Source organism: Bos indicus, unplaced genomic scaffold, assembly GCF_029378745.1.
Source record: "Bos indicus isolate NIAB-ARS_2022 breed Sahiwal x Tharparkar unplaced genomic scaffold, NIAB-ARS_B.indTharparkar_mat_pri_1.0 scaffold_62, whole genome shotgun sequence".
Classification (NCBI taxonomy): Eukaryota; Metazoa; Chordata; class Mammalia; order Artiodactyla; family Bovidae; genus Bos; species Bos indicus.
The window spans coordinates 427050-441699 of NW_027223725.1; the positions used below are offsets into that span (position 1 = coordinate 427050).

General features: G+C 40.8%; 1 pseudogene; it reads right to left on the bottom strand.

The window, feature by feature from the left end:
- Positions 1 to 216: 216 nt before the first annotated feature.
- LOC139182015 (zinc finger protein 708-like) lies at positions 217 to 5340 on the bottom strand (annotated as a pseudogene).
- Between the last annotated feature and the right edge of the window lie 9310 nt (positions 5341 to 14650).

The following is a 14650-nucleotide window of genomic DNA, read 5'->3' on the forward strand; positions in this document are numbered from 1 at the left end:
CTCTCCAGTACGTGTTCTCTGACATTGAGTGAGGCGAGAGTGATGACAGCCTTTGCCACTTTCCTTATATTTAGGCTTTTAAGTTTCTCTGAAGGATGAATTCTCTGATGCTGACCAAGACTTGAGCTTTGGGTAAAGGCTTTGCCACGTTTCTTTACATCTGGATGATTTCTGCCCAATGTGAATTTGCTGATGTTGGTAAGGCTTGAAATTTGGTTAGATTTTGCCACAATCCTTACATTTATAAGGTTTCTCTCCAAGTATGAATTATCTGATGTCTAGAAAGACTTGACCTCTGATTAAAGGCTTCACCACATTCTGTACATTTATAAGGCTTCCTTGTAGGATGAATTTGCTCATGTTGAGTAAAATGTGATTTACAATTAAAGGCTTTGCTACAATCCTTAATTTATAAGGTTTCTCTCCAAGTATGAATTATCTGATGTCTAGAAAGACTTGACTTCTGATTAAAGGGTTTACCACATTCAGTACATTTATAAGTCTTGCTTGTAGGATGAATTTGCTTATGTTGAGTAAGATGTGATTTACAATTAAAGGCTTTGCCACAATATTTACATTTATAAGGTCTCTCTCCAGTAATGGATTCACTAATGTTGAGTGAGACTTGAGCTGTGCCTAAAGGCTTTGCCACGCTCTGTACATTTATACTGCTTCTCCCCAGTATGAATTATGTGATATTGAGTTAGGCTTCCACGCCGCTTAAAAGACTTGTCACATTTTGTGCATTTATAAGGCTTCTTTTCAGTATGAATTTGCTGATGTTGAATAAGATGTGAGCCACAGATAAAGGCTTTGGCACATTCTCTACATTTGTATAGAGTATCCCCAGTATGAATTCGCTGATGCATAGTGAGATATGAACACCTATTAAAGGCTTTGCCACATTCTCTACATCTGTAAGACTTTTCTCCAGTATGAATTACCTGATGTTGAGTAAGATTTGAGCAACAGGTATAGACTTTGCCACATTCCTTACATTTATAAGGTCTCTCCCCAGTATGGGTTTGTTGATGTTGAGTAAGACACGAGGAACAGATAAAGGCTTTGCCACACTCTGTACATTTGAAAGGCTTCCTTTCTGTATGGATTTTCCTATGGCTACTTAGATTTAATGATTTAGTGACTATTTTCCCACATGTGTTACTCTTGTAATGTTTCTCCACATTCTGAATACTCTGCTGTTGTTCAAGTTTACAAGACTGATTACAAACTTTACTATATTCACTACAATTATAAGCCTTCTTTCCAATATCCACACTTTTATACAGAGAAACATCTGCTCTTTGATAAAAGATATTCCTACATTTATTACTTCCAGAATCATTGTCTAAAAATGGATTTCCCTGGTGTTTCATGAGACTTGAGCCTTGGTCAATGTTATGTCCAGTTTCATTGAATAAATACTTTCTCACTCCATCATAAAGACTCTTGTAGTTATTGGGGGTAGAGCTCTTGCTTAAAGCCTTACTCATTTTATGATACATGAAAAGTTGTCCTGCGTTAACTATACCCCCATATGCATTGACCATTGATGTCTGAATAAAGTCTCTTCCATTATTATCAAAATTGCAGATTTTGGAAAAGGGAAAAAATATCTGTTGTTTGAAGAATACTGAACCCTTGCTAAAGGATCCCTCAAGTTGATTACACTGGGAATCTTTTCCCTCATTTTAAAATTTCTGGACGTCAGACATATTTGAATGCATGTTTAATTGAATATTGCATTTAGAGTGGTTTGAATGATTATCTGCAGTAGAGACTAGATGACTTTCCAGATTTTCCACAGTTCCTTTCAGAGAACATGTATATGTCAAAACACGATGTGGGTCTTTGCTGACAAACATACACTTCTCTGCAGACGTTAATGACTTAAATTGGTGCTTTTCCCAGTTGGATTCACAACTTTGATTTCTCTTGGCAGTAATGTTTACATTATGAGAAACTGTCCCAGTTGGGTTATGTCCATCATAACATCTTCTCTGTCCTTCACATGCCCGTGTATGTTCCCAGTCTTTCATTAAATGTAAATTTACAAGGTGAAATATTTCATATATTTTTAAGTTTTCTATTGGACATAAATCTTCGAAGCCTGGATTTCTTGGCATCACACACTGGGTGTGTAGAGAAGACGCAGCTGAAAGGGCAAATAACAAGTTATTCTACTTACTATTCTCAGTGAATATAGTTTACAATTTACATAAAACTGATACACCCTTAGCTAGATTAAGAATGAAACAGAGAAGGAAGGAGTCAAAATGACAGAGGATTAGAAAGACATGGAATTCGTCTTTCTACACAAATGCATCAATACATCTAGAAATGGATTAAGTCTCACGGAGCTCCTCCTGAACACTAGCAGAGGACCATGGACACCTAAAAGGACAAGAAAGATTCTGTTTAGCCAGGTGGGACCAAAGCAAATGAAGGAAAGGGAAGAGGAGAGGAAGTGGGATGGGACCTGCAACCCTTGGGGGAGCTCACTGGGACAGAAGGGAGCCTCATTCTCTTATGGGAAGAGAAGGCAGCACCTGTTAGAGGCAGGCAGGACAGAGTGAGGCCGCTACCGATGGTACTAACCACAGCCCTGCTCCCCAAGCCTGAGCGAGGAGTCCAACATTGCACACGAGGGCTGGGTCCTGAAATGTGGGGTTTGGAGAGCAGACCCAGGCAGAGGACTGCGGTTGGCTGTGAGGAGACATCCTGAGGGGACAGGAGGGAGGGAGGAGCTCTGCAAACGGGATGCTTGTGGAGGAAGCCTGAACCACCAGAGAAGCAGAGCAGCGTTGTTGAGTGATGCCCAAAGGGAAGAACCACCATTGCAGCCCCTCTCCTCCTATGCCAGCCCCTCCTGGCCAGGCACTAGCAAGGACTCCCACAGGGTTGGGTGATCTCAGGATCCCAGCTGCTGACTCCTCCCCTATGACCCTCGCCACCAGGGTGGACTCCTGTGCTCCAGGGCAGCCCGAGGAGCAGGTGCCTGTGGGTGGCCCACGCGCACTGAGGGGGCGGAAAACACAGCTGAGCCCCAGGGTCATACATCTAAGGAAGAAAAGTGAAATCTCACAGCTGCACAGACCACGATTTTATACCCCCACAACTGGCTTTGTCAACTCAGCACCTACAGAAAGCCTGATTAGACAATAAGGACTCCCACAGTCCTGATAGGTGTAGCTTTAGCAGCTGGAGACTTTGTGAGCTTGTACTTGAGGGAGCTGGACCAGGCCAGAGTCTGAGACCACAAGCACAGAAAATTTCACAAAATGAGATGAAGAATGAAAAAGAAATATGTTGTAGAGAAAGGACCAAGATAAAAACCTACAACTAAATTAAGAATAGATAGTTAATCTAATGATTACTAATGATTACAATCTAATGATGACTTTAAGTAATCATTTGCTTTAAGTAATCTTAAATTGAGATACCAAACATTTTCACAATTACTAGGTGCCTATTAATTCTTTAACCCACTTTTTACCACATGTGTTTTTACTTGAGCATATTGTATTAGATGTTTGAATCTAAAAATCATAAGTTATATTGGCATAGAGCTAATCAGAAAGTGAGGATGTACAGGATAAAGTGCTGGGATGCTTCATAACAAACAAGATAAACTGAATATATAGTAGTTCTTATGAAATGAAATAAGAAGTGAGACTTTAAAAATGTGGTAAGAACACAGAGAACTCTACTCAGTGCTCTGTGGAGACCTAAGTGGGGAGGAAATCTAAAAAAGTATATATATATATATATATATATATATATATATATATATATATATGGTTCTCTTTGCTATACAGCAGCACACTGTAAAACAGCTACACTCGAATAAAATTTTTTAAAAGATTTCTTCACATAATCTAAAAAGCTTAATAGTGAGAAACAACCAGAAAAAATATGGTAGAAAATGTTCTAAGCTCTCATGCCAATTTATTTTAACATTCTTTGAGTTAAATGAATATATTAAAGTATTTTAACATTGACGAATTGGGGCAAATACACTTAAGATATTTAACATGAGTTTATATAAAGAAAACAGAAACTTTGAAATACACCTGGGATTTGCATTTTCTCATTTTAGAGAGATTTGGCTTTATGCAGTGAAGAAATTATTTGAGTATGAAATTTATAAGGCCATATTTATAGTTCCCAGTGGATTAGAAATTATAAAGCAGAAAACAAATGTCTGTCCCCAGTATTTCTAGAACTTTGGCAGTTTGTCTACAACTCCACCCAAACACTTCTGTCTAGAGGTAGAAATGAACTTTAAAAGGAGTGTCATAGAGTTACTCAGAAATGAACACAGTTTTCCTAGGATCCCCAAGAAATGAAAGAGCAGCCAACTCATGCAGGTTGTCACAGGCCAAGGGGAGAATTTCAGTTCTCATTGTGAATGAGAAAAGTAATCACTGGAGATGAATTCATGAATGATTAAAGAGACAGAATGAGGAAGGTGATATCCATCTATGACAGCAACAGAAATAAACCCAGACTTCTCCAAAATCATTTCCACTGAAGCAGATCTTCCCAAACCACATGACAAAGGACGACTTCCTCACTGATCCTTGGACCTCTCACCTGTCACAGGCTCCATCCATTCAGTATTACCTGGGTATATGGGTGTTGTCTCCATGCTGCTTATATTCCTGGAATCCTTCATTCGCTCCAGAAAGGTGACCAGGTCTGGCTTAGAGACACAAGTCCTGTTCATCAGAGAAAGGAGATTCATCAGTTTCCATTCCAATACGTATTCAGGTGAGAAGACAAGGTGTGGTAGAATACTGACACAGCCTAGAAAACTGATTTCCCCAAATGCTTTATTGAGAGCACCTATAAACACTAACAAAAACATAAAGACAGATCCTGAGATTCTGGTCTGGTACTACTAGGGAAAAGTTAGTAGTAGAGACGAGGATACAACTATTTTATACCACTGAACTTATAAAATTCCTAGTAATCTAGAGAGAAGGAGGCAGATTATCTCAAGAAAGAGGAAGGTTGGAATAATAAAGAATCATCATGACGTCTTTCTAACCTCACAAACTCCCATTCTTTTCCTAGAAAGCAGGGATCTGAAACTCTATTATAAGAAGCAGAAGATTCCAGGAGACATTCTGGAAATGCAGGAACCATAACCCAGTGGGTGGATAAGGGATTCTGAAGGCAGTTATCCTCACCCAAGGAGGCCAGGTTCCCGTAGTTCTCTAGCATCATGTCTCTGTACAATTCCCGCTGACCGAGGTCCAGGCACTCCCACTCCTCTTGAGTGAAGTCTATGGCTATATCCTGGAATGTCAGCCATCCCTGAAATACAAAGTACATATGCCATATGGCTGTCACTTCCTTATGTGACCCAAGATGAAACCAGCAAGAGAAATGATTTTGATTCAGGAGAATGTCTGGTATTACACAAGAATAAGATTTTCCACACTAATATTCTCTACCATATTTCTAACCCCAGAAAAAAAGAAGATGGTATACGATTCACAAAACTACTGTAGAGATCCTTTTTGTCTGGGAGAAAAACTATGGTATGATGTGATCTATAGAGGCAGGTTTACTTAGAGTGTTGTTCTTGTGTTATACAGGATAAATTGTCTATCAACCAAACTGGGAATAGTTTTCTCCAAACTGGGAATATTTTTTAAAAGGAGATTCTAATTCAGGAATTCTGGAGTGGGGCCAGAGTTGTTGTTCTTTAACAAGCTCACTTCTAACTGAATCTCAGGTTCATGAATGGCATTGTGAGTAGCACAGAAGTAGAAGAGCCAGGTAGGGCTTCTCTGGTGGCTCAGCTGGTAAAGAATCTGCCTGCAATGTGGGAGGCCTCGGTTCGATCCCTGGGTTGAGAAGATCCCCTGGAGAAGGGAACAGCTACCCTCTTCAGTATTCTGGCCTGGAGAATTCCATGGACTGTATAGTCCATGGGATTGCAAAGACTTGAACAGCCAGGTAAGAAGTCATAGTTAATATTGAACTGTACATGTTTTACAGATTTTACAGGTTTAATAGAATAGTAAGCATAGAAAAAAACAGTCTTGTTGATATTTAGTATATACCATATATCTTTCTAAAAGTTTTTACATAGTCTTGAATGAGCCACATAAATAATTTAGATCAATAATATTGCTGTAACAGTTATTTTAGAATATTTTGTCAGGTATTCAGTAAATGGTAGAGCTTGGGTTTTCTTTAGTTGATATGGACTAGAATTTATTTTTAAAAAACACATTTTTTTCTGTCTTCTAACTTTATTGAGGTTTTCAATGGCTACGTCAAGGATCTCTCTTGGTAAATGTCAGACTGCACTTGAAAACATCTTTTGATATTTGTTCTAAGATAAGACAATTCCACATTGATAAGAGAACAGACTCTATGATTTCAAAACCTTTAGACCATGAAATTTTTGTACCTTGTTTTATGTACTGAGATATGTTCCAGTTGGAGAAGAAAATGGCAACCGACTCCAGTATTCTTGCCTGGAGGATAGAAGAGCCTGGGAGGCTACAGTCCATGGGGTCACAAAGAGTCAGATACAACTGAAGTGACTTAGCACATATGTTCCAGTGTCTCCTAGTTTACAGGCTATTGGAAGTCAAATAGAATTTGTATCCTACTGTTGTGTACAAATTATATAAATCTTAATTATGTTGAACTGGTTCATGGTGCTTTTCAGGTCTAACTATATCCTTCTACTTTTAGAAATTAAATTAAATAAACTTTAATAAATCATAATCCATTCATTTTAGAATGAATATTCCATTAACTTTGGAGAGCTTGATATTGAAACTCCAACTAAAAATCTTAATTTATCTACTTAAAAAGACAAATGTATTATATAGTGGAACTATATGTAACTTTCTTCTGTGTTGTACATGTCTCCTGTAAATGTGTTATCATACTTTCATAGTACAAAAAAAGAAAAAGAACAGAGAAATATACAGAGACAACTCTAATAAATGTGTAGACAAGTGTAGGTAATTGGGAAGAACATAGTCCAAAAATGGATCAAATAGGTTAACATTTCCACGCACACACCTACACTAACATGGGAACTACATACATTTTAAAAGTGATAAAAAGTATTCAATTCAATAAAATCAAGATTATTTTTCACTGGTTAAATCTCATCATTTTTTGTGGATGATAATCTGTATTTTTAAAATACACTAACATGCAAACACACATACCAATATGAAATAAATTAGGACTCTAAATTAGAGTCCTTTATTTCTTTTGAAATCTGTATCACTTGTGTTGAGCTATATTTTAGAAATTTGACATAGTTGCACAAACATTAGGAATATGATTATGGTAAGTGCTTTGGAAAATAAAAAGAGGTGATAAGATCATGTCTGAGATATGAGGGTGGAGTGTAACGGAAACTACCGGACCTGGGCTTGAGTGAGGAAACCTCCACTCCCAAAATCCAATATCCCCACTAAACACAGGTGTGTTCATTATTCAAAGCAAAGGTAGACTAAGAAGGTGCGGATTTCCACCATAATTGGTGGCTTGTGCAGGTCCCTCCCTAAATCATCCTAAATCTTTATTAAAGGTAAAGAGAAAAAAAATGTGAACATCGTAATGCTGGAATCTCACAGAAGTACCTGATCAAGGTTACATGCAGTGTAATGGGATAAATGGTAGCAGTGATCTGAATTGACCCTGAAAAATGTCAGTTTCTAAAAATTTCACTTCATATATACCTCCCCAGTTCTGTATCCTATGAGTATATTTTAACAGCAAGTCATTTTAATAATATAGACACTGCACTATTATTTTTTGTTTCAAAATTATCTGAAAAATTATGGATCACTGAGATCATTCTATTTATAACTGCATTTTCTTTCTGTTCTAAAGAGCTGAAGTTGCATCCAGATGTAAACTCATCACTGCATTTCCTCTACTTCCCTAAGAGCCCAACACCAAACCACATCCCCATGGAATCTGGGATACCAGTGCCTCTCAGTGTTGATCTCTCACAAAGGGAATATATTCTCCAGTTGAAAGTCACTAATTCACTTTGAGAACTCATCACTAATTCACTCTGAGAATTCATTTTCTATAGAAAGCTGGGATACAGACAATGAAGAAAAGGCTCTGGGACATCAGGGAGAAGAGCTGGTCTTCACTATTGTAGGAAAAAGTAAATAGTTGAAAACAAACATCCCAGGCCAAAAAAAATATGAGTAGAGAATTAAAGGTTTGTAGGTTCTCTCAGTCCAGGCATTTCAGCAGGAAAACCAGACACAGCCCCAGACCCAGGACAGGACATGTACTTGAGAAGCTGCCATTTCCTCCTCTTCTTCCTCCTGCTCTGTCTTCTCTGGGGATGTTATGTAGCAAACGCACCTCTACATCTTGAGAAAATAGCTTCAAAGGCATCCGCACAGCTCTATAACCTGCAACCACCGCAACTACAGACAGAAGGACCTTGAAAAGCTGAAAAGACCCACCTCTCCTGTCCTGTCTCAGGAGAGATTCAGCAACAATCACTTCCTACCTGGAGACCAGCCTGTGAACTTATTTCTTGATTGTTCTCTCCTTAGAGAGAGCTCCTCACCCTGAGCTCACACAGACCGTGTGAGCTGACTGACTTCCCCGGTCCAAATCCAGCTAGGCCAACCCTGCTGCCTCTCCTGATTGAAGCTGGGCCTCAGCTCTCACAAATGGATCAGGAGCCACGTCCTTAACCCAGGCCTCCCCTTAGAAGCCCCTGGAGCACTTCCTACAAACCACACTGATGCTCCCACAGGACCAACAAAGAAATCTGTAGGGAGGGCACCGGGGAGGTTATCGCTTAACACTGGTCACGTGATCCTGATAGGAAACCAGGTGGAAACCACTTGACCAAATATTCTTTCTGAACCAGTTCAGTGTATACAATCCCTTGAGGTCAGGTCCCCACTCTAAGAAGTTATGAATCTGCAGGTCTGAAGTGGGGCCATGAAATGAGTCTTTAGCAAATTCCCTGTTTGTTCTGATGTTTCTCCCTCACAACCCACATTAAGGAGCCCTGAGGTCGAGCCCTTACACTCAGCACACCTGAGACTTCTCTGTGGGGTAGGGTTTAGGGAAGGGATTTCTTAGGAAGGTCAAGGCGAGAACCAGGCACAGAAAGAGGCAGTAATTGGGATTCAGGCCTTTCTAAGTGACCCTGAGTGAAGTGCTGTGGGCTCCCCAGGCCAAGCGTGGATGGTCCATTCAAACCAAAAAGACCAGGATTCTAGTGAGCGCTGTGAGGGTGTCATTGAAGGGGGACCTGTGAAGTAGACCCTGGGGTTCAGTAAGACTGCTGGTCTCAAGGAAAGGGGTCACCTAGTGCAGGTGCTCACAGGACTGGCTGGTGTGAGTTCAAGGACCTGCAGGCTGCCTGCTCCCCAGATAGATGCTGAGGCAGCAACAGCATGGAGCAGTTCAGGTAGACTCTCAACAGTACTCTGTATGATCCTTCTTATTAGAATCATCAGAATGTCCCCGCAGTTACAGAGAGGGAAAAAGATACAGTGTGGAAAAGGTGCAAAATATATGACGTTATTAGAGATTTAAAGCCAGTAAGGAAATTAATTTCTACAGATGCCATGTCTCTGTGCTACCAAATAGTTTACTGTTGTTATCTCTTCCCTGAAACCTTTAATAAGGTGGGAGAGATTAATGGTGGTGGTGGGTTAACACTTCATTAAAATAAAAAATAAAAACCATTCACTTTTTATTAATTAGCATGTCTTAATTTCACACATAGTTGAAATAAAACATTTTACAATTCACTGTGTGATCATTGATTAAAATACAAATTACAGGTGTAGAGAAAGCTATTTATTTTCCTGATATAACAATCCGAGAATTGTGATTTCTGTGATTGACAAAGCAGAAGCTAGTAAACAGACATACACTAATTATATGACTTTTTCAGGAAGGGTTTCCCATACATTTCTAGTTTATCACAGAAGCTGTCTTTATTTCAACGTTGTCAACTAAAGTTCATGACTTCTAGGGATATTATAAACATAACATCAATATTTCAGTTAGCTGTCACTGTGTTCTCCTCACAAATCAAGTGACATAACTATTGAAAATTTAGAACCAATCTGTCTTACTTTAATACATGAAAAGATTCCATGATCACTTACATCATGGTGACCTCCAAGGATATTTGACACGAATCACAAACACCTCCAGTTAGACGTTCATTGTACATTTTACATTACGGTGTCCATCTTCTAATGGAGAATAGATATAAATGGTTGCAACACAATATAGAAGGGCTTCTCTTCTCTGAAGCACAAACCATCAAAAACCTACATTTGCATACACACTAGAAACGAAGCATAGTATGGATTATTTGAGAGTTGAATGACATTCATTTTGGTTTTCAAATAATTTCAAATTATGTCATTATAAACAAGGGTGCTGCTGTTGCTGCTAAGTTGCTTCAGTCGTGTCCGACTTTGTGCGACCCCATAGACAGCAGCCCACCAGGCTCCGCGGTCCCTGGGATTCTCCAGGCAAGAACACTGGAGTGGGTTGCCATTTCCTTCTCCAATGCATGAAAGTGAAAAGTGAAAGTGAAGTCACTCAGTCATGTCCAACTCTTCGAGACCCCATGGACTGCAGCCTACCAGGCTCCTCCGTTGCGGGGAGCTGCCCATGAGAACGGGGTCCTTTGTCCGAAGGACACAGCTCTGGGAGCTGCCTCAGTCCTTGAGGGTTTGCTTGCAAACATAGCTCTCTGTCCCACCACCCCAGAGATTAGGCGCTTATTTACTGCAGGCACCTGGAGTTCTGTGCAAACTTCTCACGCACAGGGAAATGTTATCTGGTGTAAGAAATAATAACAGGGAGCCATTCCCATGCTCTCAAGATTTCTTGTGACTGTTTGTAAGATGTATAGGCCAACCAAGAAAAAATGTCAACTGTCTTGTCTTTCTCACGCTTTTCTGTATAAATATAAGATGCTGAATAAAGTTGGTGTCAGACTGCGTCCCTTCGTGGAGCCGTGTCTGAACCTCTCGACCCCATCTTTGTTGTAGTCTCTTGCTTTAGTTTCTTTCTTAGCCCCGCCGTGCACGTTCTCGGGACCTGATCAACTTTGCCGGCTGGCACCGGCTGGTGGCGCCCAAAACAGGGACTCGAGAATTGGAGCGCGACGACGGCTGCTGCCCGCCAAGATTGAGGTAAGTAAAGAGGAATTCCTAATTAATTAAAGTAAAGGGCAGGGAGGGTGATTGTCGAGAGTAATAAATCATGGGACAAGGCAATAGCCGCCAGTTATTTGTACATATGTTGAAAACTATGTTAAAAGGTAGGGGAATTCATGTACATAAGTTACAGCTAGAGAAGTTTTTACTTTTTATAGAAGAGGTTTGTCCCTGGTTTCCAGAGGAAGGAACAGTTAGTCTGGAAACTTGGAAAAAGGTAGGAAAATAATTGCAGACATATTATTCCTTACATGGTCCCAATCGTGTTCCTGTGGATGCTTTTTCTTTGTGGACTCTCAGAAGAGACTATCTGGATCCTGAACATGAGGGACATAAAATTCAAATGGCTCTCAGGGATTCCACGGGACCCGAAGTTGCAGAGCCTTCTGCCCCTCCACCTGAGCCGCTTTATGCTGTGCCTGAGGGAACAGCTTGTAAGGCTGGAGGGAGTGATGATGTGTTAAGCTCTGATGAACAGGAAGAGTTAAATGAACAAGCGGCTCAGTACCATAGAGAGGATATGCCTTGGGAGATGATGGTTAACATGCAATCCCCCTCGGGAAAAGGGGAATTAAAGCATTCAGGGCTTTCTGAAGAACAGCTGGAGAATTTAATTCAGAAGATTGTTATAGCAGTAAAAAAGGATGCACAGGGAGACTCCCACTCCAGCCAGCCTGAGCCTCCAGCACAGCCTCCCTCGGTTCTTGCTGGACTCGATCCACCTCCGCCTTTTGTAGAACTGCGAGAGCTTATATCTATCCCTGCTTCTTTGCCCGGTGAAAACATAAAAATTAAAAGTGAGATATTATTATCTCCTCTTCAACAAGCAATTAAAGGAGCTAATGAAGAAGGAGAACATATTCCTGGGTTTTCAGGAATCTATCCAGTGTTTGAAAATGCTCAACAGCAGAGGTATAATGAGCCGCTGCCCTTGAAGCAACTGAAAGAGTTAAAAATGGCTTGTGCACAATACGGCCCGACTGCTCCATTTACTCAGGCTATTATAGAGGCTTTAGGAAATCAAAATCTGCCACCTAATGATTGGAAACAGGTTGCTCGGGCTTGTTTATCTGGAAGAGATTATTTACTATGGAAATCTGAGTTTGCTGAGCAGTGTGGGATCACGGCCGATATCAATCGGTGACAGGGACTGAACACCACTTATGAAATGATGGTGGGAGAGGGAGAATATCGAGACACTAATAGTCAACTTAATTATTTGCCTGGAGCCTACCCTCAGATTAGTGCTGCGGCTCTACGAGCATGGAAAAAGCTTCCAAATTCTGGTAAAAAGACTGAAGATTTATCTAAAATTCGCCAGGGGCCAGATGAACCATATCAGGATTTTGTTGCCCGCCTGCTTGAGGCAATTGGTAAAATGATAGGGGATGAGCAGGCGGGGATGGTGTTAACTAAACAGCTTGCTTATGAGAATGCCAATTCGGCTTGTCAAGCTGCCCTGAGACCTTACAGGAAAAAGGGAGGCTTATCTGACTATATATAGATTTGTGCTGATATCGGCCCTTCATACGTTCAAGGCATAACTTTGGCCGCAGCATTACAAGGAAAGACAGTCAAAGAAGTACTGTATCAACAACAAAAGTGGGATAAAACTAGTGGTCGGCTTCGAGTCCCTGGCTCTGGCTGCTTTTCTTGTGGCCAGATGGGTCATCAGGCCACCCACTGCCTGCAGAAGCAGGCCGGAGACCTGCTCAAACCCCTAACCTTTGTCCTAGGTGTAAGAAAGGCAAACACTGGGCGAAGCATTGCCGTTCTAAAACTGACTTAACAGGGAAAGCCACTTCCTCCGGTCTCGGGAAACTGGGTGAGGGGCCAGCCCCAGGCCCCGAAACAATGTTATGGGGTGATGCAAAATCTGACCAAATTGGAGACGCTTCAAGGCCAAAACGCAGAACTGTTACCGAGTTGTTCAGAGCAACTGCAGGGAGTGCAGGATTGGACCTCAGTTCCTCCACCCACACAGTATTAACTCCAGAAATGGGCATGCAGGCTTTGCCAACTGGAATTTTTGGCCCTCTTCCGAAGAACACTATGAGCCTCCTATTGGGGAGAAGCAGTACTACGATGAAAGGTTTATTAGTAGCCTCTGGAGTCATAGACTCTGATTATATGGGTGAAATAAAAATTATGGCCCATTCACCACAGGGCATAACAGTAATACAATCTGGTCAACGTGTTGCTCAATTAATTCTACTTCCTACAATTCCAGTTGGAAAAGCCATTAAGCAAGAACGAGGATCCCGAGGTTTTGGGTCTTCAGACGCTTATTGGATTCAGGCCATTAATAACAGCGCCCTGAGCTTCTACTGTATATTCAAGAAAAGCCTTTTAAAGGTATTTTGGATACTGGTGCAGATGTTTCTGTCATATCTCAAAAACATTGGCCTGATGAATGGCCTAAGCAGGTTGTAATTTCTACTCTGCAACGCATTGGGCAATCACATGACCCAGAACAGAGTTCAACCTTTTTAAAATGGAGGGACGAAGAAGGACATGAAGGACATTTTCAACCTTATGTTTTGCCAGGACTGCCGGTTAATCTATGGGGAGAGATGTTATGATGAATATGGGGGTATATCTTTATAGTCCAGATAAAAAGATTAGTAATCAATTGTTAGACCAAGGCCTTTTGCCCCATCAGGGGTTGGGGATACATTCACAAGGGCCTTTACAACCCCTGATCCCTGCAGTTAAGAATGATAGAAAAGGCATAGGATGTTTTTAGGAGGGGTCATTGATCGTCCTGCAATCCATGCTGATCCGATAAAATGGAAGTCTGACGATCCGGTATGGGTTGATCAGTGGCCCCTATCAGTAGAAAAGATCACGGCCGCCAATCAGCTTGTGCAGGAACAGCTTGCTCTCGGCCATATTACCCCCTCAAATTCACCTTGGAATTCACCTATTTTTGTCATTAAAAAGAAAACAGGTAAATGGAGGCTATTACAAGATTTACGAAAGGTTAATGAAAGGTTAAGGGGAATTGATGGGCCCCCTTCAGCCGGGGTTGCCTACCCCCATGGCCATTCCAAAAAATACTTACAAAATTATTATTGACTTAAAAGACTGCTTTTATACTATTCCCCTTGCCACTAATGACTGTCAAAGATTTGCTTTTAGTGTCCCTTCTACAAATTATAAAGAACCTATGAAAAGATATCAGTGGCAAGTTTTACCTCAGGGAATGGCTAATAGTCCTACTCTCTGCCAGAAATTTGTTGCTCAAGCTTTAAAAACCACTAGGTCCTCGTACCCCCAAGTATATATTATTCATTATATGGATGATATTCTTTTGGCATATCAAGATGAGGAGTTGCTATTAAGAACATTCGCTTATATGCAAACTGCATTACAGGATTATGGTTTGATTATCACAACAGAAAAGGTGCAACGCTTCCCCCCTTATGCTT